Here is a 27,712-nt window from a genome sequence, read left to right on the forward strand (position 1 = left end):
ACGTCAGCATATGAGATTTTCATTTGTATTACTATAAAGATAAAGATTCTCTATATTTGATTGGCTTTAATTTAAATTTGATTTAAATTTCCAGATAAAATAAATATATAAATATATTTAAAATATAAATCCTAAGAAACATAAATATTCAAAGTTTTAAACATAGCGTTCAAATAAAAGAAATTAACCGATTTTAAAAAAGGTGTTTTCTTAACTATAACTGAGACGTATTAAACATGGTAGAGATCTTATGCGACAAAAGTTGTTATTTACTTTATAAATAAAATTTATCTTAGCAAAATTTAAATAATTAAATAATATCTTTATTTAGTTTAATAAATTTAAATTACTTTTTTCAAAAGTTTTAATTTATGAGCAAATAATTTAAAATTAAAAAGTAACAACTTAAATAAATAATAATTTATGATTTAAAAGAGTAATATGTATATAACTTAAAATTTAAAAACTAACCATCTAAACAAATAACTTAAAATTTAAAAAATAACTACCTAAACAAAACAACCTAAAATTTAAAAAATAACAACCCAAGTAAAACGATCTAAGCAAATAATTTAAAATTTTTAAATAGAGTTTCCTAATTAGCTAGTACAAATTTTAAATTTTTAAATAAAATTTTCTAAATTAATTCAATTTTTTCGGAACAACATTAGAAACAGAATTAAGCATATAAGAATGTCAAATTAATTTTTTTTTAAATAGTATAAATAACCTCATATTTTAATAAGATTGGTAATTCTATTTACTTTAATATAATCTTTTGTAATTAGTATAATAGCTTATAAATTATATAAAATTTTAAAAAAATTCTCAAACTCAATTGCTTATTAAAATTCAAAAAAAAGTTTATTTGAATTTAAATTTAAAATTTTAAACATAATACTTTAATTAAAAATTATAATTAGATTTTTTTAAATAAATACACATTAAAAATCAATAACTAACTTAATTGCATCAATAATATTTCATATGAGAAATTTATAATTTTATGACATTAAATACTAAATTATAAATTAACAGAATATCAACGGTATAAATAGAATTAAAAATAAAACCATAAGCAATAACTAAATAACTTCAATCTATATTTAAAAAATTCTAAATTTCAAATATAAAAATAAAAAAGAACCAAAAGAAAAATAACAACTCAAGAAAATACAATGTTTCTACGAAAACAAACATATGCTTGGCATTATTCTATTAGATAGACTCTGAAAGGGATTCCAAAACACGTGCATCCAAATTTTCAAGTTTCATTCTCAATCTTGATCTTCTTGCAAGTTGAAGTATCTCCTTGCACCTTCGAATCTTCCGACTCCGAGAAAAGTCGCTTGGCTGGTGTAATAGCATTTTTCAACACTTCAGATTCATCATTGCCGCAACTTCATTTGAGAATTCAAACAATAAATTCTGTACAAAATACTACGTTAAATTAAAGACTTCCTTCTCACCTTTGATTTTATCTCAATAATATTTTTTGAATAAAATAAAGATCTAACTTTGAGAAAATAAACAAACAAACAAAATTATTTTTTGAACAAATACCTTAGCACCTTCTACTTTCTCCCCTTCAATGATTGAGGATGCCTTTGAATTGGAAGCAAACTATCAGTGTAGTCAAAGACTACGATTACACCTACTCACGTCTTTATCGAGCCAAACCATCTCAATTGAGTATAGCAATGAAGAATTTTCGTAACTTGGTAGTGTTCATAACCATATCACTCGTATACGTACAGACAAATTGTCGATTGTAGGATTGATTTCTGCGATTTTGTGAATATCAGTCATTGGAATAAGTAGAGAAATTTTAGATTTTGGATGTATGTAAAGAAAGGATTTGATGTACTTTAAATTGTAGTGCTGCACATATCTTATAACTTATACTTTTATAGTTGACTCATAGCTAAAATTTTTAAATTTGATTAATTTTAATTTAAATTTAAATTAAATTTGTAGATAAAGTAAATAAATATATTAACACTTTTTAAAATTCTAAATTAACAAAAATATATTTAATTTACGTATGTAGCTATAATTTTTGAAAAAAATCTACAAAAATTTAAAAAATAGTACTAAAAAGAATCAACAATAATAATTTAAAAAATAACAACATAAATATAACAACCCAAACAAATAATTTAAAATTTAAAAATAACAACCTAAACAAATAATAATTTATAATTTATAAATATAAATCTAAAAATTTCTAATGATGACACCTAAGTAAATAAATTTTCAGACTCAACGTATGAGCACCATGTCAGCATATGAGCTCCCCATTTGTATTACTATAAAGACTATATTATATTATTATTGTTATTGGCTATGTTAGTAATGTTGCTATATGTTATTATCATCTCTGTAATATGTCCTTACATTGATGAATTACCTACTGAAAGCATCAGGATTTAATTAAATTTCTTAATCCTATTATTTTTTAAATTCCTCATAAATAATATCAATTGTATTATTTGTCAATAAAAATAAATAAAATTAAATACAATCTAAAAATTAATAACCTTATAAATTACGTAAATTTAAAAAAAAATATTTAAAAGAGAGAGAAAAAGATGAAATTACTTCTATTGTACAGAGATAATCTAAAATATAACAATGTAAATTGAGTAAAGAAAAAATTTATAAATGTGACAAATAAAAAAAATTAAATTTAAAAATTGAAACGGTTAAGAAGTCACTTAATTAGGAATTAGTATTAGAATTTTAAATTTTAAATTTTTAAATAGAGTTTTCTAATTAGCTAATAATGCAAATTTTAAATTTTTAAATAATTTTTTTAATTAAATGTTCGTTGTTCATTAGGAATATAGGAATTTGTTAATTTAAAAATAATTTTTTTTCGTAAATAGTATCAATCCTATTATTTATCGATAAATAAATAAAATTAAATACAATCTAAAAATTAATAACTTTATAAATTACATAAATTTAAAAAAATATTTAAATTTTTTTAGAATATTAAATTAATTTAATTTTATCGGAACAACATTAAAGATAGAATTAACTATAGAGGAATGTTAAATTAATATTTTTTAATAGTATAAATAACCTCACATTTTAATAAAATTGGTAATTCTATTTACTTTAATATAATCTTTTGTAATTAGTATATTTGCTTATAAATTATATAAATTTTTTAAAAATATTCTTAAATCCATTTGTTTACTTAAAAATTAAAAAAAGTATATTTTGAATTTAAATTTAAGCTTTTAAACATAATACTTTAATTAAAAATTAGAATTAGATTTTTTTAAAAATAAGTACACATTAAAAATTAATAACTAACTTAATTGTATCAACAATAATTCATATGAAAAATTTATAACTTTATGACGTTAAAGACTAAATTAGAAATTAACAAAATATCAATTGAAAAATAAAACCATAAGTAATAACCAAATAACTTCAATTTATATTTAAAAAAAATCTAAATTTCAAACATAAAAATAAAAAAGAACCAAAAAAATAACAACTCAAGAAAAAATAATGTTTCTACCAAAACAAACATATGTTTGACATTATTCTATTAGATAGACTCTAAAAAAGGATTCCAAAACATATACATCCAAATTCTCAATTTTTATTCTCAATTTTGATCTTCTTGTAAATTAAGGTTTCTCCTTCCACCTCTGAATCTTCCGACTCCGAAGATAGTTGCTTGGGTGGTGTAATAACATTTTCTAACACTTCAGATTCACCATTGTCCACAATTTTATTGAAGAATTCAAGCAACAAATTCTGTAAAAATACTATGTTAAATTAAAGACATCCTTCTCACCTTTTAATTTTATCTCAATAATATTTTTTGAATAAAATTAAACTCTAACTTTGAAAAAAAAAAAAAAACAAAAAATTCATTTTTTGAACAAATACCTTAGCACCTTCTACTTCCTCCCCTTCAATGATTGAGAATGCTTTTGAAGATGGAAGCAAACCACCAATGTAGTCAACATCCTAAAATTACAATTAGTTATTAATTATCATTGATAAATTAGATACTACTAATGATCAAGGAAGTAAAAAATAAATTATTTTTTAATAAAAAGTACACTTGTAATTAACTATACTCACAATTTGAATAGAGTGAGCCTTTTTGCATTTATTTATGAGATCCACATTATCAGTCATCTTCTTAACTTTATAAGAAGGTGAAAAATGTGGATTATTATATATTTGAACTTCAACGATGAAGAGAAATGTCTTATCAATTAGGTTGAGAAAAAGTGTAAGTGTATCCGATAGATCTTCTTTCTATGCAGGGTATCATATAATATATTAATAATACAAAATATAAAAAATATCATTAAAAATATCATCACTAAAATTTTAGAAATAAATATTGGTTGGAACTTATCTATAGAAGTGGATCAAGTATCTCTACACAACTCTTTTCCAACACCAAAATATCTTATTTGGTAAGATATTCCTTTTCTTAGCAAATTCACGAATCGAGATACAAAAGCTCTCTTAACTAAGGAGCGTGTATTTTTCCTCCCTATAATTGATAAAAAAATTAAAGAACAATTAAATGGGGATAAACAAACAAATTTAAAATATAAATAATATAAATTTAAAATAATATAAAAAATTAGTAAGAAACTCACGTCTTCATCGAGTCAAACCATCTCAATTGAGTATGGCAATTGAGAATTTTCGTAACTTGGCAATGTCCATAACCGTATCGCTCGTATACGTACACACAAATTGTCAATTGTAAGATTAATCTCTGCAATTTTGTGAATACCAGCCATTGGAATAAGTAGAGTAATTTTAAATTTTGGATATATGTAAAAAAAGCGATCAATGTATTTTGAATTGTGGTGTTATATATGTCTCATAACTTATATTTTTATAGCTAACTCATAATTAATATTTTTTAAATTTAATTGACTTTAATTTAAATTTGAATTAAATTTGTAGATAAAGTAAAGTGGCAAGTGGTCTTTGTTACTTGGGTGGAAACAGATTTCAGAACTATGATCTTTAAAAATTCTAAATTTAAAACTTACCAATAAATTTTTAAAAAATAGTGATAAAAAAATCAACAAATTTTTAAAAAATAGTGTTAAAATTTAAAAAAACAACAATTTAAGTAAAATAATTTAAAATTTAAAAAATAACAACCTATGTGAAACAACTCAAACAAATAATTTGAAATTTGAAAATAACAATCTAAGCAAATAATAATTTATAATTTATAAATATAATTTTAAAAATTTCTAGTAACGACACCTAAGCAAATAAATTCTTAAACTCAACGTATGAGTGCCACGTCAGCATATGAATTCCCCATTTATATATTATAAAAATAAAAATAAAGATAATAAGAATTCTTAGGATTTAAAAAAAAAAACTTTGCTGACAAATATTTGTTTGATTGAAAGAATCTTCCAAAAATTCCGATCTTATATTAGTTATCAATTTAAATATCTTTTAAATAAATATTTGAATACAAATAAAAAAAATAGACTCATTAAAAAAATAAGAAGATGGTCTTTAATTTATATAATTAATATATTTATTTTATAATTTAAACTAAAAACAATTAATTAAATTTATTAATATATTAATAAATAATATTTTTAAATATTTTTTAATAAAATATATTTAATTTTAAAATTATTCTATCATCCAATTTTATCAAAATATTTATTCATACTTATCCTTATTTCTTTATAAAATCTTTAATTTAACCTGAATCCCAAAATCCCCAAATTAATTCAGAAACTCTATTTTCCCCAATTCACTAACCCTAACCCCTTACCCCCTTTCCTTTCCTAAACGTAACAATCACACAGAGAGCACAGAAAGAGATCTGCGAGAAGAGGAGGAAGAAGACGCGCTGCTAGTTGCGCCACACCCAGCCGCGTTCAGCCCGCCGTCGCGTCTCCACCGCACCGCGTCGCCCTCGTGCCTTGCCTTCGTCGCCGCTAATCCACCGCCGCTGCTGCCAGGGCCCGTCGCCATCACCGTCGCAGGCAGGAAAGAAGGGAAACAGAAATGGGGAAAGAGAGGGAAGAAAGAGCTGCTAATGGAGGAAGAAGAAAAGAGAGAGGGAGGAGCCGTGCCCTGTTGTCGCCGCCGCAACGCCACTGCGCCGTTGCCACCGTTCCATGGGGTCACCGTTGTCGTCATCCTCGCGGGCTACCTCTGCATGCGTCGTCCTCGCCGTCCCGTCCATGGAGCCGAGCCCGCGATGCCGTCGTTCATCCGTATCCTGTCGCTGCCGCTACAAGGGTCTGTCGCCGTCGCAAATGAAGAGGACGCTGCCAGCTCTGTCGCGCTTGGTCGTTGTCGAGCTCACCGTCACAGTTCAATCACCATAGAGCTTGAAGAGAAGCGCCACTGATATTACCCGACAGCAGCTTCTCCTGCGTTCCCAATTCCATTCTTGAAACGGTAACACTCTAACTCGTGCTCTGCTTCCCGATTTTATTTCTCTACTATATTTTTGTTCCGAATACAATAATATATGTTTCTATTTAGTACTGCCGTCTGTATCCGGAACCATTGATGTCACCGCTACAAAGGTAATTGGAATGGGCGCGGTTGTCGCTGTTGTTGCTGCCCGGAGGGAGCTGAGGCTACTGTTGCTGTGAACTCGGAATAAGTGGGTTTGTCGTGTTTGATTCCCGAGTTGGGTTAATCGAGGTAGGAGATTTATTTTAAAATCAATTGTTTTAATCTATGAATGCCAATAAAGTTTAACGAGTAATTGCGAATAATTTAAAAATGTTTTAGGTGGCTAATTGATAGGAATAAGCTTGGTTTGAGGTTGTAAAATTGTGGTTTGTTTGGTATTGAGATGAAGTTTTGGTGATATAATTAGTTTATTGAGTTTGGTCATGGCTGAGAATGTGATTGGTTTTGTTGTTATGAGTGATTAATTGATAAGATTAATTTTGGTTTAAGGCTATGATTGATATTGGTTTTTTGATTTTGATGGAGTTGTTGAAATCCTGATTTTGTGTGATTGTGATGAATTGGTTGAGTTGTGGCTGGGAAAGGTGATTAAATTAGTGTTACTTGTTAAATTGAAATATAATGAGTTAATTATTGAAGAAATTGTCATATTGATAATTGTTGAATGGAGTTGGACTTGAGTTTGGTTTGGGATGTTATGAATCCGAGGGAGCCCACATGGGTGGTGAAGTCCAATTTTAAGGGTAGATGCTGTCCAATTTTTTGTAAAAATACACGAAAAGTGATTTCAATTTAAAAATCCGATTTATAAGCTTATTTTGAGAAATTATTGACTTGATTTATTAATAATGATTGGTTTGACTCAATAATACAAGATTTGAAAGGTCTGAATTTTATTAAAATAGAAAGTGGTTTAGTTTCAAAGAAAACATTTTAATTGTTGAAAATTATTTGATTTCAATTTATTATAGAAAGTCTTGTTTTCAGCTTGATTTATTAAGAAAGTATAAAGTTTTACATTCAGTTTTTTTTACAATAGATTTTGTTTCAAGTTATGATTTGAGTTCGGTTTGTTAAGAGAAAGAAGGAAAGAGGAAAAAGAACACGGCACGTGTGATTATGAAATGAATAAAAGGTCACGAGAGGGTGACGGAAAGTAACTAGTTAGGGTGCTGATGGGAAAATGTTAAGTCGTGGGCTTTATGTGTGAATGATTGTGTATGAAATGGCTTCCAGGAGAAAGGGGCACATGCTTCAGCCGGAGAATCAGCGCCTGCAAGTACTTGCAGAGTTCATGTTCGGCATACTTTCTCTCAGCGCCTGCAAGAAGTAGAAACTTGCAGAGGTTATGTCGCTGGAAAGTCTGGAATGCCTTATCTGACTTGCAAGTCGGATTGCGTTGGGTGCGGGTCGAAACCGACAAACGAGCTCATTATCTGCGATAGGACTTGACATACATCATTCTTGTTTGCTCATTTGCATTTGGCTGTGTTTGCTTGTATTATTTCTCTGTGATTGTGCTGTTTGACTTGTTTGTGTGTTGGTTTGGATCTCTTACTTGTGCTGTTGGTTCACAGATGCATTGAGGTGTAATGTTGTGGTTTAGAAATGATTGTGGCTGAGAGATGGTTAATATGACTGATTTTGTGATTAAAATCTGTTGGACTTTAGAAATTTAGAGAAAAGTAATTGGTTATCTAAAGTAAAACTAAGTATTTTCAGGGATTTAATAAATATAGTTTTATTGAGTAAAGTTAATTATTTGCATTTTATTTCATTATTTTTACTTTTACGGCATTCCTATTTCCTACTAAGAACTAGTGGTTTGTTCTCACCCCAAAATCTTTCAATCTTTTAGTGACACAGGTTCAAAGATTCAGTAAGAAGCTGCAGACGATTAGTAGATTTACTTGTGATTTCTTTTGTTTTTATAGAGTTCCCTCGCTCTTGTTGTTTTAGCTTTTATTTTATCCATAGGGATAAATATTGTATTTGAGTTTTATATTGAATTTAATTGTATAACATCTATTACTGTTAATAATTATGTGATTATTATTATTTGAATATCTTTGATATATGATTTTAATTACTAAAAGCCATTTTTCTTGAATTTTCTTAAAAACTGAAACGCGATATTGATGTAAATGCTCAATATTAAACAGATAATAAAAGAAAGTAGGTTAGTAACTCCTTATTTTTAGTACGATTATGACGTGCTAAAAGTTAGGGTGTTACCTAACAATAGAAATAACTATCTTTTACCTTTCACGCATGAATAATCATTCAAATGAATGAATGTAATTACACTGTGTAAAATCGTTTATAATGTCAGTTTATCAAAATTAAATTTAATTTATTTATATAAAATTATATATTATATCATGTTATTTGAATTAAATCAGACAGATATTTTGTGTTAAAATATTTATTATTATTTAGTATCTAATAATGTACCACAAGTTTTAATATAAAATAATTCAATTATATTAAATATATATTAAAAGTAGTCATTTAAAATAATTATTAATATAAAATATATATTAAAATATAAAATTATTAAAAATAAGTTAAATTTTTTATATATATATATATATATTATGATAACTGATTTTGAACATTTTTAAAACTATTCAACATGTGATTGAACTTGAAGGCTCTATCTGCTTATTGCTGCTGGAGTTAAGAATTTAGCTACGGATCCTTCCATTTTAAGTTTTTTTTCTTTCTTTTTTTTTATATAGAGCAATGCTAGGGGCCAGCAATTTTTGTGATTGTTAGCCATCAACTAGCCATCAATGATGATTTGATGGTGTGAGATTGGTATGAGATTTCATCCAATGACTCACCTTCCTCTGCTGGTTACATGCTGGCCAAAATTCAATAAAACTGCTGGCCCCTAGACTTTTCCTTTTAGATATTTAAAATTTTGAAAACTGATTTTTTCTTTTCTTAAGGTGCTTGTTTCTTTTAGTTTCCCTAAATTAGAAAAAAGAAACAAAAAGGAAAAAATTGAAAGACGCGTGTTCTTTATTTGTTAACGCACTTCATTTTCAATTTAACACGTTTGTAGATTTATTTAGTTATTTACTAGAGAAACATCCGTGTGATAAAAGAAAAATTAAGTTATTTATTTATTTAGTTATTTATTTGTTTAGTTATAATACTATCATCATTATTATATAATATAAATATATTGAATGTGTTATTTTATCTTTATTCAAAGTAAAATACAAATGAAACAATTTGAAGTCTATAATATTCTTGAATCATAAAAAAAAACTAAAAGAATTAAGAACATATATAATTATAACAATAGCATGTCAATTTTACATTAAAGCTTTATATCATAAAGCTAATGAAAATTTATTGACAACTTAGTATTTTACTAATCTTATTAGAAAAATAATTGATATATAATGTTATGCTCCGTATTACACATTTTATTTCAAATCTGAAAGTATAGTTAATAAATTAGTTATATCTACGACGACAAATATTTGTATAAAAATGCAAATCATAACATGTTACTAAGATGAAAATACTATTTCTTATCTAAATATTATTAAAAACTTTTTTTAAATATTTTTCTCCTTATATATACTATTCCGTTAGTCAATAATGTCCAAGTTACACTCCAAATACGATTTGATTTGCTAACACTATTAGATATTAATAATATGACAGTTTTTAAAATTGATGAGCAGACCTCATTAATAGTTGCATTGAATCTTCTATAGCTACACAGTAGTCCCATAAAATAGAAAGCATCTTGAAAGTTAGGATATGTAATCCCATTAACTGTCTCAATAGACTCATGTTCTGCAATCTTTTTGAACAATTAACAAAATTTTCATATAGTATATATCACTTGTACCCGATAGAATATAATTTAACCTCCCGATAGAATACTCTCTCTTGTCTCTTGCGTGGATGTCATTTCCTTTCTTCTCTATCATAAACAAATTGATTTGAAAATTCAGAATACATTAAAGTTTGATCTGCTTCAAATTTTTTGTTGGCCTCTATCCATACGAAGAACATCGTATCTTTCCTTTTCTCTTAATTCATGATTTTCTCAAAATTGTCATCGTCTTCAAATATGATATTTTACTTTCCAAACAAATAAAAAGTTAATCTCCCCACTGGAGGCCATCTTCAAATTTGCTTTTGTTAAGTTTTAAATAAATAACAATTTAAATAGAAAATACTAAAACACATAAATTCAAATTATAAAATAAAATCTTGAAATAAATTTAAATAAATAAATTTACATTGAAGTCAATATTAAAATTTTTAAATTTTATTTTACTCATCTAATATGTGTAAGTATTTATATTAAAAAAATAATTACAACTTAAAAAATAACAAAAAAAAATTGTACCAAACTATATATATATATATATATTTTAAAATTTAAAAATTTACAAATTCATAAAATTTTACACACAATTTATAAATTATTTTTTATTAAGAAATAGTTACAATTTAAAAATTATTAATTAATTAATTAATTATTTTAATTTTATAAAGATCAAACAGCATAAAGTATATTTTTTTAAAGTATGCTTATTTTTTATATTTTTAAATTAACATACTAATAATAATATTTTAAATAAAAAAATATTTATTCACCAAAAACAAATTTTTGTAACAAATTAAAATTCTTCAAACACAAAAAAGTTTAATATTATAAAATATTTATAACAAAATAAAGTTAAAATAACAATTTAAATACAAAATACTACAACAAATAAATTCGAATATATAGAATAAAATCTTGAAACAAATTCAAATAAATAAACTTACATTGAAATTAATATTGAAATTCTTAAATTTCGTTTTATTCATATATTATGTGTAAGTTTTTATATTAAAAATGATTATCTATCATCGGCTTTCAATTCAACAACATTAACATAGTAAATTTGCCATCTTTTTAAGAGTGCTCTTACTTTCAACTCCAGCAAGATATCCAATAACATTTAAAATAGATTAAAATTTAAAATATTTGTTGTCAATGAATTTGTTAAAAAAAAATACCACCGAAATTATCAATAAATTAAATAAATTTATTATTGAATATCTTTTTAAACAAACTTACCAACTAAATAGGTGTAATAGAATTCAAGAGTATTGAGAGTGTCAAAACTCACAAAATTAAATTTATATTGTGGGATACTTGACAATTTTGGTAGTCTCCACACATCAGTACATTTATAATTTATAAATGAATTTTAAAAAATTCTAGTGAACAACCTAAAATAATAATTTATAATTTTTAAAAATTTTTAATGAGGACTCCTAAGTAAATAATTAGTTTAACAATATTAAAAACTAAATACCGAACAACATAAAAAAGTGTATTAAAAATTTAAAAAGTAATAACTTAAGCAACTAATAAGTTATAATTTATAAATAAAATTTAAAAATTTTTAGTGACAATACCTAAACAAATAATTAATTCAACAATACTAAAAACTAAATACTCAACAACTTAACAAAAGCTATTTAAAAATTCAAAAGGTAACAACCTAAGTAAATAATAAATTGTAATTTATAAATAAAATTTTAAAAATTTTAAGTGACGATACTTAAGCAAATAAATTCCTAAATTCAATGTATGAGCGCCACATCAGAATAAGAGCTTCCTATTTGTAATACTATAAAGATAAAGATAAATAAAAATAATAAGAGAATATAATAAATATATATATATATATAGTGAAATACCTTAGTTTTTCAATACTTTTCTCCTCATATATAGATCCTAATGTCCAAATTACATTCCAAAATGTAAATCAATATTTTCAAAAATTATTATTAAGCAAATAATAATAATACAAAATTATTATTGTTACACGAAAATTAATTGAATAATTATTAACTATTATCATTATTACGTGAAAAACTAATCGCACTTGGTTATAAATTATAATAATTATGTAAACTTATTAACTTAGGAATAAATTTGAATTAAAATAAATTTAGATTAAATTTTTTGAAAATTTTAATTTATGAGCAAACAACTTAAAATTAAAATGTAACAACTTAAGAAAATAATAATAATTTATTATTTAAAAGAGTAATCTGTAAATAATTTAAAATTTAAAAAAGAACAACCTAAGCAAATAACTTAAAATTTAAAAATAACTACTTAAGCGAAATAATTTAAAATTTAAAAATAACAACTTAAGCAAATAACTTAAATTTAAAAAGTAACAACCAAAGCAAATAATAATTTATAATTTATAAATAAAATTTAAAAAACTTTTAGTGACACCACCTAAGCAAATAATTTAAAATCTAAAAAGTAATAATTTTTTACCAAATAATAATTTATAATTTATTAATATAATTCTAAAAATTTTTAGTGACGACACTTAAGCAAATAAATTCCTAAACTCAATGTATGAGCGCCATATTAGCATAAGAGCTCACCATTTGTATTACTACTGGTGTTAAACTCCTGCGATGCACGGGCTTACATTTTAATTTGACATGGTAAATCGAAAATAATATTTTATAATCATAAATTTTTCGAGTTTAGTATAATGTAAAACCCGTAAAATTAGTAAATAATTAGTCAATAAATTAATTATTATATTAAAAATTAGAAAATACAAATTTATAGTTTAATGAGGTAAAACTAATTAAAATAAAAAATTTGATACTAATTTTAAAAAATTTGACCCAAAATTAAACCGAACGGACCGAATTAAATGAACCGGGCCTAAGGTCCAATCCTATTTCACCCTTACTTAAAGGGCAACAGCTCTTCTTCCTTTCCCTTAATATGTTTCATGCTGGAAACTTGAGAAAGGGGAAGAACACCATTAGCAAACCCTTGCTCCATTTTCAATTCACCATAACTTTCAATCTGGAACTCTGATCGTCGCACCGTTTATGGCCACGCAACCAGTGCAACGAGCTCTACAAAGCCCAGTCTTTGATTAGGTATGGAATACCACTTTTTGATTTTAGTTCTCTTCTTCCTAAATTTTGAAATTTAATGTGTAACTATGTTAAATTTTGCGTAATTTCGGTATTTAAGTTCCATTTAGCTTGCGGGTATTGTCCGTTCTAGCTCACTTGAGCTGTAGGTCAGGTAAGCACCCTAAAAACTCTTGTGTAATGTTAAATTAGTAAACTCTATATTGATTATAATAATAATTACGATGTAAGATTGAAATTGGTTATTGAATGGAGTCAAGATTGAGAATGTGGAGCTTGGATTGAGCTTTGGTGTCTAGAGGATTGTTTGGTGGGGTTTTGGGGTCTTGGAAGCTTGGAAAACACTAAATTGTGAGGTGTTCTGGCTTTGGGAGGAATTGACCAAGGTATAGTTTCGATTTCTCGTAATTAAAATATAATATGCCGTGAAAACTTAGGTTAGTTAACCGTAAGATAAGAATTGAATTATTGATGATGTGATGATTAAAATTGGTTAATATGTTTGTTGGTTAGTAATTTTGAGGTTGTGATTAATGCTATCATGAATGATGTGTTTAACTTTGCATATGAGGTTGGTAAATGATGATGATGTATATTGAAATGTTGTTTGATGCTTGAATTATTGGATTGAAATCTTGACGAAGGTGATAAATTGGTATGTTGATGGGTGTGGTGGTAGAATTGAGGTTGGTTTGGAGCAATTGTGGTAAGAAACGGTAAGTTTAAAGAGGGTTGGAATTGGAATGTTGTAAAAATTGAGGTTTAGGAATCCTTGTGAATTTTTGGTTTAAAGTTGATTTTTGACTAGACTTCAGCGAGCCATAACTTGGCTTCTGGAACCTTGATTTTTCTCAAACTTTTTTATATAAAAATTGGGTCCGTGAAGTTTACACCGTTTGAAGAACGGATAAAAAATGCTTTAAAACGAAAAAGTTATGCTCGTCGGAAGTTTAGTGTATAAAATAGAGATTCTGCAACACTTATCATTTTTGCCTACCCTGCAGAATTCGTGTACGCGAACTCACATGCGACGTGGCCATTCCCTTCGGGTTTGGTATCTCGCATATGCGAGCAGGTGTATACGTACGCGAGGGGTAGATTTTACACGCTTGCGTACGCGAGCGAGTGGTACGCGATGCGAGAATTCATCACTGTTCAGGGGTCTCACGTACGTCTAAACATGCATGCGTACACGGGATCCTGTTTTCAGCAAAAATGAGTTTTGTGAATGAAAACATAATTTTAAAATTCTAAATCTCTATTTTACTCTTTTAGTCTCTAAACCTTAGTTGTACGTTGAGTGATGAGGTGAAGCTAGAAAGGGGTGGTAACGTGGGAGTGAAGTAAGCTTGAAATATGATTAATTAGGTATGAGAAGTGCAGAGATATAATATATATGTGATGTTTATGTCCATAATGAATGAATATGAATTATTATGAATGAATATGATAATTGAGGTCTGATTGAGATTGTTGATGATGAATATGTTTGAGTTTTCTCTCTATTGTAAGGTGTGTTGGGTACTATATCCCATGAATGTGACATGCACTATATCCCGAAAGCATGGTGGAAGCTATATCCCAAGAGTGTGGGAGCACCTTACCCTGAAAAGTGTGTCGGGCACTATATCCCATAAGTGTGACAGGCACTATATCCCGAGAGCGTGGTGGGTGTTATATCCCAAGAGTGTGGGAACACTTTATCCCGGGTAATGCGACGAGCACTATATCCCATGAGTGAGGCAGACACTATATCCCGAGAGTATGACGGAAACTATATCCCAAGAGTGTGGAGGTATATCAGAGAGGCGATATCTGGGTTAGCTCGGTTGTGTCGGGTTCTAGCAAAGCAACCGACACGTGAGCTCACGGCTAGTAGGATAAACATACATCATATGCATATGTTTGTTCTGTATGGTTGTGCATTAATTGAGCGTCCCTATGTGATTATTATGCCTATTTGATAAATTTGCTACCTGCTGTAATTGTATTCTACTTGTATTTGCTTTGTCTGTATTTTGTTTGTCTGTGCCATGGAGTTCTGGAGGAACAGAGGAAGGTGAGAAGCTAAAGGACTAAGTTAGGTTGAGTTAGAATTTTGAACCCTTAACTTCCCCACCTTGTTTATTGATTATTTATGGTTGTAAAGAATAGTTTTAAGTTTGTAATCTTTTGTCGGAAGTTTTAGGATCGCCTTCGCCTTTTCCGGGACCTTATATGTTAGTTATGTGGACATTGTTACCATATTGAGAACCTTTGGTTCTCACCCTATATATATTTTGTGGTTTTCAGATGCAAGTCGAGATGCATCTCGCTGAGGCATTCTGGGAGCTTCAGTCAGCGAAGGATCCTTGTGTTTTGGGTTATGTTTCCGTTAAGTTGTATATATAGATACTTTTATATCTCCACTACATTGTATTTCATGTTTTATCCCTCTTAGAGGTTGAGTTGGAGAAATAGGTTATGTAATCTATCTTTTGGGTATTTTGGGTATATACATATGTTTATGTTTATATGCTCTGGCCGGTTTTAACTTCGCGAGCCGAGTCAAAAGCTTTGTTATCTATCTCTTGGAATTCCTTTCCTATGTCGCTTTACTCTTATCTTATTTGGTTTATGTTTATTGCTTACGCAAGTGATGCGCTTTTTTGCTTAACGGTTTTGTTTGAACTTTTCTTAAAAAGGCTCCTAGATAAAACCTCTTTTCACCCATATATATATATATATATATATATATGATTTTACTTTTAGAGGTTGTAATACCTCGCTACCTCAGTTTTATGATTTAAACATAAGACTCTGTGTGGTAGGGTGTTACATATGACACTATCATCATCATCATTATATAATAAACGTACTGAATATGCCATTTTATCTTTATTCAAAGTAAAATACAAATGGAACATTTTGAAGTCTATAATATTCTTGAACCATGAGGAAAGATACCTGAAAAAATAATAATTTATATAACTGTAATAGTAGCATGTCAATTTTACACTAAACTTTATACCAAAAGGCTAATACAAATTTATCGACAACCTAGCATTTTACTAACCTCATTAGAAAAGCAATTGGCATATGATGTTGTGCTCCCTATTACACATTTTATTTCAAATCTGAAAGAAGATTTATAGATAAATTAGTTATATCTACAGTAAATATTTGTACAAAAGTGTAAATCATAACATATTAAATAAAAATACTATTTTTCTTACCTAAATGTTATTAAAAACTTCTTTAAACACGACATTTGTTGTTGATGATTTTGGATTGCCGTCTTCGTCCAGAATTAGAACCTTGAGGCCACTGCGACTCTTAACTCTTGACAAAGCAACGTAAAGTTGTCAATGGGTGAACACTGATTTTAGCAAGTAAAGCCCTACATGCGATAATGATTGACCTTGACACTTGTTGATGGTCATTGCAAAACACACTGTTAATGAAAATTATCTCCGTTGGAACTTAAATGGTAATCCTGAATTTGAAGGGATCAAGTTCATTCTTGGAATGTACACTTTGTCACCAATATTTCTACCGGTCACTACCATCGATCCAATTACGTTGCTGCCAAGTTTGTTAACTATTAACCTGATCCCATTGCATAAACCTGAAGTCCGGTCTATATTTCGCAGTAGCATTATAGTGACTCCTGGCTTCAAAGTCAACTTGTGATTGGGTAGTCCCAACATTTGATGTCATTTAGGAACTCTCATGTGAACCACTCTTATTGTACATCTTCATTCTTATCCACTTGACTTGTTGTGTCAGAACTTAGATACTCCTTTTCCATCCCTGGGAAGATTGTCAAGACGAAATTGCTTACCTTCTCGACCCTCTCAAGCGTGGGTGCAAGAATTGCCCTACTCTAGAAATACCTGTAATCTGACATGTTTTGCAACATATTTGGATATGCAATGTCTACCAAATGAGAGAGAGGGTCATCAGTAGTTGTAATTAGTAGATCATCTGAAATTTAACCTCTGACTCATCACCAATAGTAGAACCAATATTTTCATTTCCAACATCAAGTATCCAATTAGCAAATCTCTTCATTTCACCATCATATTGATCTGAAAAAGACTTTAGAAGTCTCATGTTCGTAAGAAGAGGCAGATGAGCTCATTGAGATGGTTGCAAATAACCAGTACTTATACTCATCTAAGAAGACCCTCATCATGACCCAAGAGATTGAGCCTGAGGTGATACACATTGAAGAGAAGATTTTTGCTAGGTCTAGAATTCAGAATAAATTTTTGTTGCAAGTATAGCTTCTAAACCAACAAAAGTCCTTTCTTACAAAAGTTTTGGTTGTCACAAGTAACAAACCCCTTTAAAATTGATAACCGAGTATTTAAACCTCGGGTCGTCTTCTCAAAGAATTGCAGGGAGGTATGTTCTTATTATTGGTTATGAGTCTTGTAAATTGGGGGTTTTGAAAGTAAGGAAGAAGTATGTTAATTGACAAGTAAAATAAATAAATAATTGTAAAATAAACTCTTGGCAAGATATGAGAAATTAGAAGTCCTATCCTAGTTATCCTTATCAATTGTGATGAGAATTGGATTTTAATTCCGCTTAGTTAACCTCTGTTGGTGCGAAGGAAGGTCAAGTGGCTAATTAGTTTGATCTTCAAATCCTAGTTAATTCCTAGAAAAAGATTGGGATTATAGAAGTTCAAGCTAATTAGCAAAGATAGCGATTATCGATCACGTTGAGTTTGATAACTCAAGAGTTACTGATTTCTTAACCAAAGCCAGGAATGTAGAAAACTAAATTAAAATCATAAATATCTGGAATACCTCAATTAACATTCATTCAAAGCAGTCAAATCTAACATGGAAAATATTCATAAGCCAATCGGACAACATAAATCAAACATAAATAAAAGCATTAAAGTATCTTAAAATAGAAGAGAAATATAAAGTAAAAGGAATATTGAACCTGATGAATAGTTAAAATCCTAAATCCTTTAAGAGGAATCCTAATCCTAAATCCTAAGAGAGAGGAGAGAACCTCTCTCTCTGAAAACTACATCTAAAACCTAAAATTGTGAGTTATGATATGCATGTTGAGTCTCTGCATGTTCCCTGACTTTAATCTGTGTTTCTGAGCCAAAAACTGAGTTGAAATGCGGCCCAGAATCTCTGCCAACGACTTTTGTAATTCTGCAGATTGCGCATGTCACGCGTCCGCGTCGTCTACACGATCGCGTCACTCAGCTTTTTCGTATCACGCGTACGCGTCATCCACGCATTCGTGTCATTCATGCTTTTCCAATCCGCGCGGTCGTGCGGCCGCGTCACTTCTCACTGGTCATCTCCTTAATTTCTTGTATTCCTTCCATTTTTGCAAGCTTCCTTTCCAATCTCCCACTCATTCATGCTCTATAAAGCCTGAAACACTTAACACATAGATCACGGCATCGAATGGAATAAAGGAGAATTAAAATACCTAATTAAAAGTCTCTAGGAAGTAGGTTTTCAATCATGTAATAATTTTAGGAAGGAAATATAAATCATGCAAATCATATGAATAAGTGGGTGAAAAGCTTGATAAAACCACTCAATTAAATACAATATAAACCATAAAATAGTGGTTTATCAACCTCCCCACACTTAAACATTAGCATGTCCTCATGCTAAACTCAAGGAGAACAAATAAATGAGTAGGGAAATGCAAGACTCATGCAATGCAACCTATGAATGTGAATGCAACTATATGCTAAAATGATTCTACCTACTTGGTGAAAAAGTAAATAAATCTTTCAAGAATAAATATGAACTGGATTTCACTAATTCAAATCACAAAATACAATACAAATAACTTGCAAGAAGAAGATAGCTCATGAAAGCAGGGAACATAGAATTAAGCGCTGAACCCTCACTGGTAGTGTATATCATTGTAGTCTCTCAAGTGTCTAGGGTCAATCACTCTACTCTTTCCTAGTCATGCTTTTTAAACCTTGTTCTTCATCCAACCAATCAACAAATATTTAATGTATACAGACAAACATCATGAGGTCTTTTTCAAGGTTGTAATGGGGCTAAGGTAAGGGTAAGGGTATATATATAAGGCTAAGTGAGCTAATAATTGAACCCTTGATTAGTCTAAGTTCTCACTTAACATATACATACTCTATATAATCTAGAAATCTTGCCTAGCTGCCCAATTTTCCCACTTGTGTGTTACATACTCATGCATCAATTTTATTTTTGATTTTATCCTATGAGCATTGATTCTTTAATTTTTTCATTAGGGTAATTTTTGTCCCCTTATTTAATTATTTAATAATTTTTTTTTGAAATATAAGAATAATATATCAATGCACATAGTGTTTTAATTATTTTGATTTCACATGAGCATGCTCCCAAATTTCAAATAATTTACTCACTTTAATACCTTTTTCCTATCATCCCATGTTCCCATAAATTTTCCCACACTTAGTTGATACACAATTTCTATCTTAAGCTAACCAAGGATTCAACTTGGGATTTTTAAATTGTTTTTCTGCTTAAGGCTAGCAATGTGATTATAGAACAGAAGGAGATTAAAAAGCTCAAATTGGCTAACAAGGGTGACATAAAAGGGTAGGCTTATTTGGGATAAGTGAGCAAAAATAAGTAATGGCCTCAATCATATGCAAGCATGTAAATACACTAGATATTGGACATATAGATTGAAACAAAGTAAAGATTGCAATCATAGAGAAGAAAACACACAAGAATAAAATATTTATGGTTAAATAATGTAACCATATTTAACAAAAACCATGTTCCAAATACAACTTCAAACAAATTTAACAAAAAAATTTTTCAATTTAAATTAGTGAAAATACTATAAAAATTTCTTGAAAAAGAAAATATTACTTCAACCAAGTAGTAACTAAATGCATAAAATCAAATAAACATGCAATCAAATATGCAATGCAGCAATGAACAAACAAAGAAAATAGAATATTGGTGTTGAGAAGAGAATAACTAACCCGTGGAGATCGGTATCGACCTCCCCACACTTAAAGATTGCACCGTCCTCGGTGCATGCTGAGATGTGCAGGTGGATGGGGGTTGTGGTTCCTTAGCTGATGCTCTTTTTATTCCTTTCCTTGTCGGTGGTTTGGGAGTAGCTTTCTCTTTACCCTTCTTGGTGGCCATCCTGAAAAAGGGAGAAGGGAAAGGGACATGTAATTCAAATAGCTAGAACCGGGAGGAGGAAGATTTAAGTGATAATCAATGCCAAGGTAAGGGATAATGTCTTAAATACATGGTCACGACTACATGCAATTAGGACATCAATGGAAATATAACAAGGCATATTAAATCAATTAGATGCAAGATGTGTAAAAGCATGCAGGCAAAGGCATGAGAAGCATAGGTCAAGCATCAATTGTTAAAATAAGCTGGATTAAAGAGCACTTGTATGATGACAATTGTGAATGATAATCTCAAATACAGGTGGATTACAAGTATTGTGAGTTAAAAGAAGAATGAAAGTAATAAATCCAAATATATATGAGAGTCAAATTTAAAATATCAATTGTCAAATCAATCCTTATAATATCCACAAGCTCAGTTATAATAAAGTATAATCCAAATAAAGCTCCAACACCAACAAAAAAATGCATGAAAATAAAAAAAAGAAAGAAAGGAGAAAGAAGGAAGAAAAAAGAAGGAAGAAGGAGGAAGGGGGAAGGAAGAAATAAGAAAGGAAAAGAAAAAGTAGGATTTGGGGAAGAAAAAGATAAGATATTTTGGCAGATTAAGATAAGCTGTGCGCCGCTGGTGACACGAACGCGTGAGTGACGCATTCGCGCGGATAGCGCTTCTATGAAATGACACGGACGCGTCATCCACGCAGTCGCGTGGATCGATTTGTGCCATTAGCGCGAGGGTAGCCTCGCGGTCGCGCAACTCTCTGTTCAAAATTCATTATTGCCAAATTTCAGGGTGACGCGGTCGCGTGGTCGATGCGATCGCATAAGTGGCCATTATAGGGATCTGACGCGGACACGTCAGCCATGCGTCCGCGTGGTAAGGCTTGTGCTTCTAGCACGAGTCCAGCCACGATCCAGCTCAACTTTCGGCCATACACCCTTTTTACGTCGATTTACAGGACACGTGTTCGCGTGGGTGACGCGGACGCGTGGGAGGCATTTTTCCCACATGACGCGGACGCGTCAGCGACGCGGTCGCGTGGGTCAAATTTGTGCCAAAGGCACACCTCCAGCCACGCTCTCACGTGACTCTCTGTAAAGTCTCTTTTCTTCCTAAGGCACAAGGGACGCTGTCACGTGCCCTTTTCTTCTTTTTTTTATATAATGTAGTATGTGGAATGCTATGTTTAATATGAATGCTATGCATGATTCCAGGTTCAATAAAAATTTAAAAATAGACTGAAATGGAAAAGGAACGATCATACCATGGTGGGTTGTCTTCCACCTAGCACTTTTAGTTAAAGTCCTTAAGTTGGACATTTGGCGAGCTCCTTGTTATGGCGGCTTGTGCTTGAATTCATCTTGAAACTTCCACCAATGCTTGGTCTTCCAATAAGCTCTATCGATACTAAGTAAATTCCTCAAGCTTTGATGGAGTTCTTCACAAGCTTTGAGCTCCTAAAATTGATCCTCATATATTCCTGGATCCCAAATCTTGTTTCTACACCCATCTTCAAGTTGATTCTCATGATTCCATCCAGGTGGCAAGCAGTCTGAATTCTCACTAAAGCGGCCAAACAACTTCTTAGACTCATTCAGTTGAGCTGTACACCAACCTTTGCATTTAAACTTAAAGCTTCCAACCATAATGAACCTTGCAGGACAATTCTTTCCACTGACCATCTTCCTCTTACTCTTAATGACACAAAGAGTTCTAAGTTGACCATCCTCCAGTAGCCCATATTCAAGTGGAATTAGAAAGCTAAGGGATATGAATTTTACCCACTTGAATGTTGTGAAGGATGATGGCAACGTAGGGAGAGGGGTTTCTAATGAACTTGCAAGCTCCACTCCCTTGTGCTCTTCTTTGACAACTTCCACCTCTTTGTAAGCTTCTTCAATTTCAACCTCTTTCTCTTGGTGGATTTCTTCCAATTCAATCTCTTCTTCATTGTTTACCAAGGGCATGGGAGGTTGTACTTCTTCTTCTTTAAACTCCATATCAAGTCCAATGGAAGAGGATTCAAATGTAGATAAGAATTCATCAATGATTGAATCCATCTCTTGATCATCCCCTTCAAAGTCTTCAACCATGAGATGCCTTGGAGGTTGTACACCCTCCTCAACATCAGTTTCAAACGTCTTTGAAGGAGGCTCTATAACTTGACTTTCCCATGGAGGTTTAGCATCTCCTAAGTCTTCAATCACTGCCTCCTCTTTTTCTTCAATAATTTCGGCTTCCTCCGCTTGTTCCACTACCAAATCGTGCTGCTCACTATCCATCAGAGTGCCTAACTTCTCCTTCCTGTTACGTTCTTCAGTAGATTCTTCACATGAAGCCATGGAGGTTCCTTGAATGTCTGAACATCGGGAAGCTAATTGATTTATCGCTTGATTCAATTAATGAAGGATTGCGTGAAATTGATCCACTGTTTCCTTGAAACGATCCGTTGATTCTTGTTGCGCTCAGCTATCATAAGTAGGATCATAGTGCTCTTGGATTGATGGATATGGAGATTGTGTATATTGAGGTGGTGGTTCTTGGGAGTAATTGGGGTGGAATTGGGGTGGTTCTATATATGGTTCATACGGTTCATAAAGTGGTTGGTATGGTGGATTTGGGTTAGGGTCATATGGAGGTGAATGGCAGAAAGGGGCTTGTGAGTATGGTGGTCCAAAGTCATGTTGAGGATATCTATCATTTTGGTATGCATTGTAGAATGGTCTTCGTCCATGATATCTTGGAAGATGTTGTTGCCTAAAGGGTTGATCAGATCATCTTGGCTCCGTCCATCTTTGATTGCTTTGACCTTGATGTATATTCTTGTTATAACTTCCTCTTCCTACAACATAGTTGTAACCAGACTCATAGCCAAAGGGGTGAGAGTTCATGGTAGTAGGAGAAAATAAAAACAAAAACTAACAAAAAGAAAATATTTTGAAAAAGATTTGATATATATATATATATATATATTTGAAAAATATTTACAATAACCAATAATAAGGCACACGTTTGCAATTCTCCGGCAACGGCGCCATTTTGAAGAGAAGATTTTTGCTAGGTCTAGAATTCAGAATAGATTCCCGTTGCAAGTTTAGCTTCTAAACCAACAAAAGTCCTTTCTTACAAAAGTTTTGGTTGTCACAAGTAACAAACCCCTTTAAAATTGATAACCGAGTATTTAAACCTCGGGTCGTCTTCTCAAGGAATTGCAGGGAGGTATGTTCTTATTATTGGTTATGAGTCTTGTAAATTGGGGATTTTGAAAGTAAGGAAGAAGTATGTTAATTGACAAGTAAAATAAATAAATAATTGTAAAATAAACTCTTGGCAAGATATGAGAAATTAGAAGTCCTATCCTAGTTATCCTTATCAATTGTGATGAGAATTGGATTTTAATTTCACATAGTTAACCTCTGCTGGTGCGAAGGAAGGTCAAGTGGCTAATTAGTTTGATCTTCAAATCCTAGTTAATTCCTAGAAAAAGATTGGGATTATAGAAGTTCAAGCTAATTAGCAAAGATAGCGATTATCGATCACATTGAGTTTGATAACTCAAGAGTTACTGATTTCTTAACCAACGCCAGGAAAGTAGAAAACTAAATTAAAATCATAAATATCTGGAATACCTCAATTAACATTCATTCAAAGGAGTCAAATCTAACATGGAAAATATTCATAAGCCAATCGGACAACATAAATCAAATATAAATAAAAACATTAAAGTATCTCAAAATAGAAGAGAAATATAAAGTAAAAGGAATATTGAACCTGATGAAGAGTTGAAATCCTAAATCCTTTAAGAGGAATCCTAATCCTAAATCCTAAGAGAGAGGAGAGAACCTCTCTCTCTAAAAACTACATCTAAAACCTAAAATTGTGAGTTATGATATGCATGTTGAGTCTCTGCATGTTCTCTGACTTTAATCTGTGTTTTTGGGCCGAAAACTGGGTTGAAATGCAGCCCAGAATCTCTGCCAGCGAGTTTTGTAATTCTGCAGATCGCGCACGTCACTCGTCTGCGTCGTCCACACGATCGCGTCACTCAGCTTTTTCGTATCACGCTTGCGCGTCGTCAACGCATTCGCGTCGTTCGTGCTTTTCCAATCCGCGCTGTCGCATGAGCCATGCAGCCGCGTCACTGCGATTTCCTCTCTTTCGCGCGGTCGCGTGAGTCATGCGGCCGCGTCACTTCTCGCTGGTCATCTTCTTAATTTCTTGTATTCCTTCCATTTTTTCAAGCTTCCTTTCCAATCTCTCACTCATTCATGCCCTATAAAACCTGAAACACTTAACACATAGATCACGGCATCGAATGGAATAAAGGAGAATTAAAATACCTAATTAAAAGTCTCTAGGAAGTAGGTTTTCAATCATGTAATAATTTTAGGAAGGAAATAAATCATGCAAATCATATGAATAAGTGGGTGAAAAGCTTGATAAAACCACTCAATTAAATACAATATAAACCATAAAATAGTGGTTTATCACACACTGTTGAGGAACTAAAGGAAGAAAAGGATCAACCAGAGGCTGGAAGCCCACTGTTACACGCCCCTCTTATGGAAAGAGAGCCTAAAGTATCACGTCCTCAGGAAGAGCAAACAGAGACCAAGGATGACCAACACTCACAGTTCTTAGAAGTTTCTAAGAAGCTGCAAGTCAATACTCCTATTGTTGAGGTCCTGGAGCAAAGGCCTCTCTCTACTGCACTCATAAAGAGCTTACCCCCTGAAAAGGAGGACTTAGAGGGAGATGAATTAGAGGTACTGACTAAAGAGTACAATGCACTAATTCAGAATAAGTTACCAAGGAAGATGCCAGACACAGGGAGCTTCCAGATTCTATGTACCTTTGGAAAGATCACTTTTGACAATGCCCTGTATGATCTTGGCTTAAGTGTAAATCTGATGCCCCTATTTATAATGAAGAAGCTGGTAAACCAAGAAGCACAGGCAACAAGGATTACACTGCAAATGGCTGACTGATGAGCAAATATTTTATACACTTTTTGACATCATTTTCATATAGTTTTTAGTGTGTTTTATTCAATTTTTATTATATTTTTTATAAGTTTTAGTATTAAATTCACATTTTTGGATTCTACTATAAGTTTTTGTGTTTTTTTACAATTTCAGGTATTTTCTGGCTAAAATTGAAGAGCTGGAATAGAAGTCTGATTTAGAGACAGAGAAAGGGCTGCAGATGCTGTCAGAATCTGACCTGCTTGCACTCGTAAAAGGATATCTGGAGCTACAAAAGTTCAAATGATGCGCTCTTAACGGCTATGAAAAGCTAACATCCAGAGCTTTCCAGCAATATATAATAGTCCATACTTTGCTTTGGAAATGAAATTCCAAAACTGGCGTTCAATGCCCCACTCACCCCCTGCCCGGCGTCCAACGCCCAAAAGGGAGCAAGGCTGGCGTTGGACGCCCAACAAGGAGCAAGCCAGGCGTCCAACGCCCCAAGGGGAGTGCCAACTCGTGGAAGTCACCCAAGCACAGCCCAAACGCTCACCAAGTGGGCCGGAAGTAGATTTTCGCACTAAAGAGTCTAGTCTGTTTTATTTCTGTAATCTTTAGTCATCAGATTAGTATTTAAAGGAGAAGATCACCAATGTTTAGGATCTTCTACCACCATCTTTGCCTCATTTAAACCTTTCATTGTATTTTCATAAAACTTATGAGCAACTAAACCTCCTAAGTTAGGGTTAGGAGCTTTGCTGATTCTCATGGATTAATAATATTAATGTTCTATTCCAATATGTCTGATTCTATTCTCTTATGTATTCTCGTTCTTCAACTTTGTGAATTGGAAGTGTAATGTGACTGTCATCCCGATTCTACATGGGTCCCATGCGAATCCGTGACTGGATAGCATTGAACTAAAGTTAAAGAATGCATTGCGGATTCCAAGAGAGAGCCTGAGCAACTTTGGGAAAGTGACATAAAACTCTGTTGGCTGTGGGTGATTGAGGTATCTGTAGCATTAAGGCTAGAGTCAGAAAAGTATCATCTCTGATCCGAAAGATTCGACCTTGTCTGTGGCATTTTGAGTAGGATTGTGAAGGAGAGTGGATTGCTTAGAGCTTCACCTTCGGTCTTGGTGGGAAGCCATTAGTTAACTTGATGAGAGGACATGAGTTGCTCGGATATGGTGGACTGCTGTGGTTTAGAAGAGGTTAACTTGATGAGAGGATATGAGTTAACCACCTATGGCTGCCATTGAATGAATCAGAAGTTATTGGAGTAGACAGTGAGAAAGGTTAATCCGGAAAGATAAAGTATCTCCGAAGTCTTAACTGACCTTTTATCATTGAATTCACAATTATCCGGTATTCCGTTTTATTTATTTTTGTTTATGCTTTCAATAAATCAACCACTTTTTCTGATCGCCTGACTGAGATCTTCAAGATTGCCATTGCTTGCTCAATCTGACAATCCTCGTGGGATTCGACCCTCACTCACCTGAGGTATTACTTGGACGACCCGGTGCACTTGCCGGTCAAGCTGTACGAAGTTGTAGAGTTCTCAATTTCGTGCACCAAGCCACACCTCCACCACCCAACGTCCGCCGCTCTCTCCACAGAGGCGCACTCTAGAGAGCCACCTCCATCGTTGCTCTACTTTGCTTACTCTGAGGTTGGTTTTGAAATTTTGTCAATTTTTCTATTAATCTTCTTTGTTTTAAATTTGTTAGGGTTTAATTTGATTTTAATTTTCGTTAGCAATTTGATTTAGTTAAACTATTTTTTGCTGTTAGGTTAATTTAGAATAAAATTATAATTTTTTTTATTAAGATTTCTTTTGATTCATAAGTAATTAAGCATGCTATTGTGATTCTTGGGTCTGTAATTTGAATTTGTTTAGGGTTCATTGGCTGATATTCTATTGAACACTGCAATATAATGCTAAATTTTATAACTTGATGTTGAAAGATTGATTGTGAATGCTATTTTGTGTTGTTTGTGCTTTTTCATACTAAGTGTTCAATGATATGAATTTTTGTGTTGATGTTATTATAACATATAATGACTTATATACTTTAGCGCCAATAATACTGTCAGAAAAATCTGACGGTAACTAATTGGTTCTTCGAGCTAGTAATTCGTCGTAAAATCCAATGGTAATTATTGTTAGACGAAA

The 27,712-nt window shown here is 31.3% G+C and overlaps 1 long non-coding RNA gene across 1 annotated transcript; it reads left to right on the plus strand.

Annotated features, from left to right (window-relative positions):
- Positions 1-5,747: 5,747 nt before the first annotated feature.
- Positions 5,748-8,520, plus strand: LOC107614512 (uncharacterized). The gene is made up of 3 exons (XR_001614478.3): positions 5,748-6,438; positions 6,526-6,690; positions 8,321-8,520. It is a non-coding gene; the product is annotated as an uncharacterized LOC107614512 (long non-coding RNA).
- Positions 8,521-27,712: the final 19,192 nt, after the last annotated feature.

Source organism: Arachis ipaensis, chromosome B8, assembly GCF_059453495.1.
Source record: "Arachis ipaensis isolate K30076 ecotype BB chromosome B8, ASM5945349v1, whole genome shotgun sequence".
In the NCBI taxonomy this organism is placed as follows: Eukaryota; Viridiplantae; Streptophyta; class Magnoliopsida; order Fabales; family Fabaceae; genus Arachis; species Arachis ipaensis.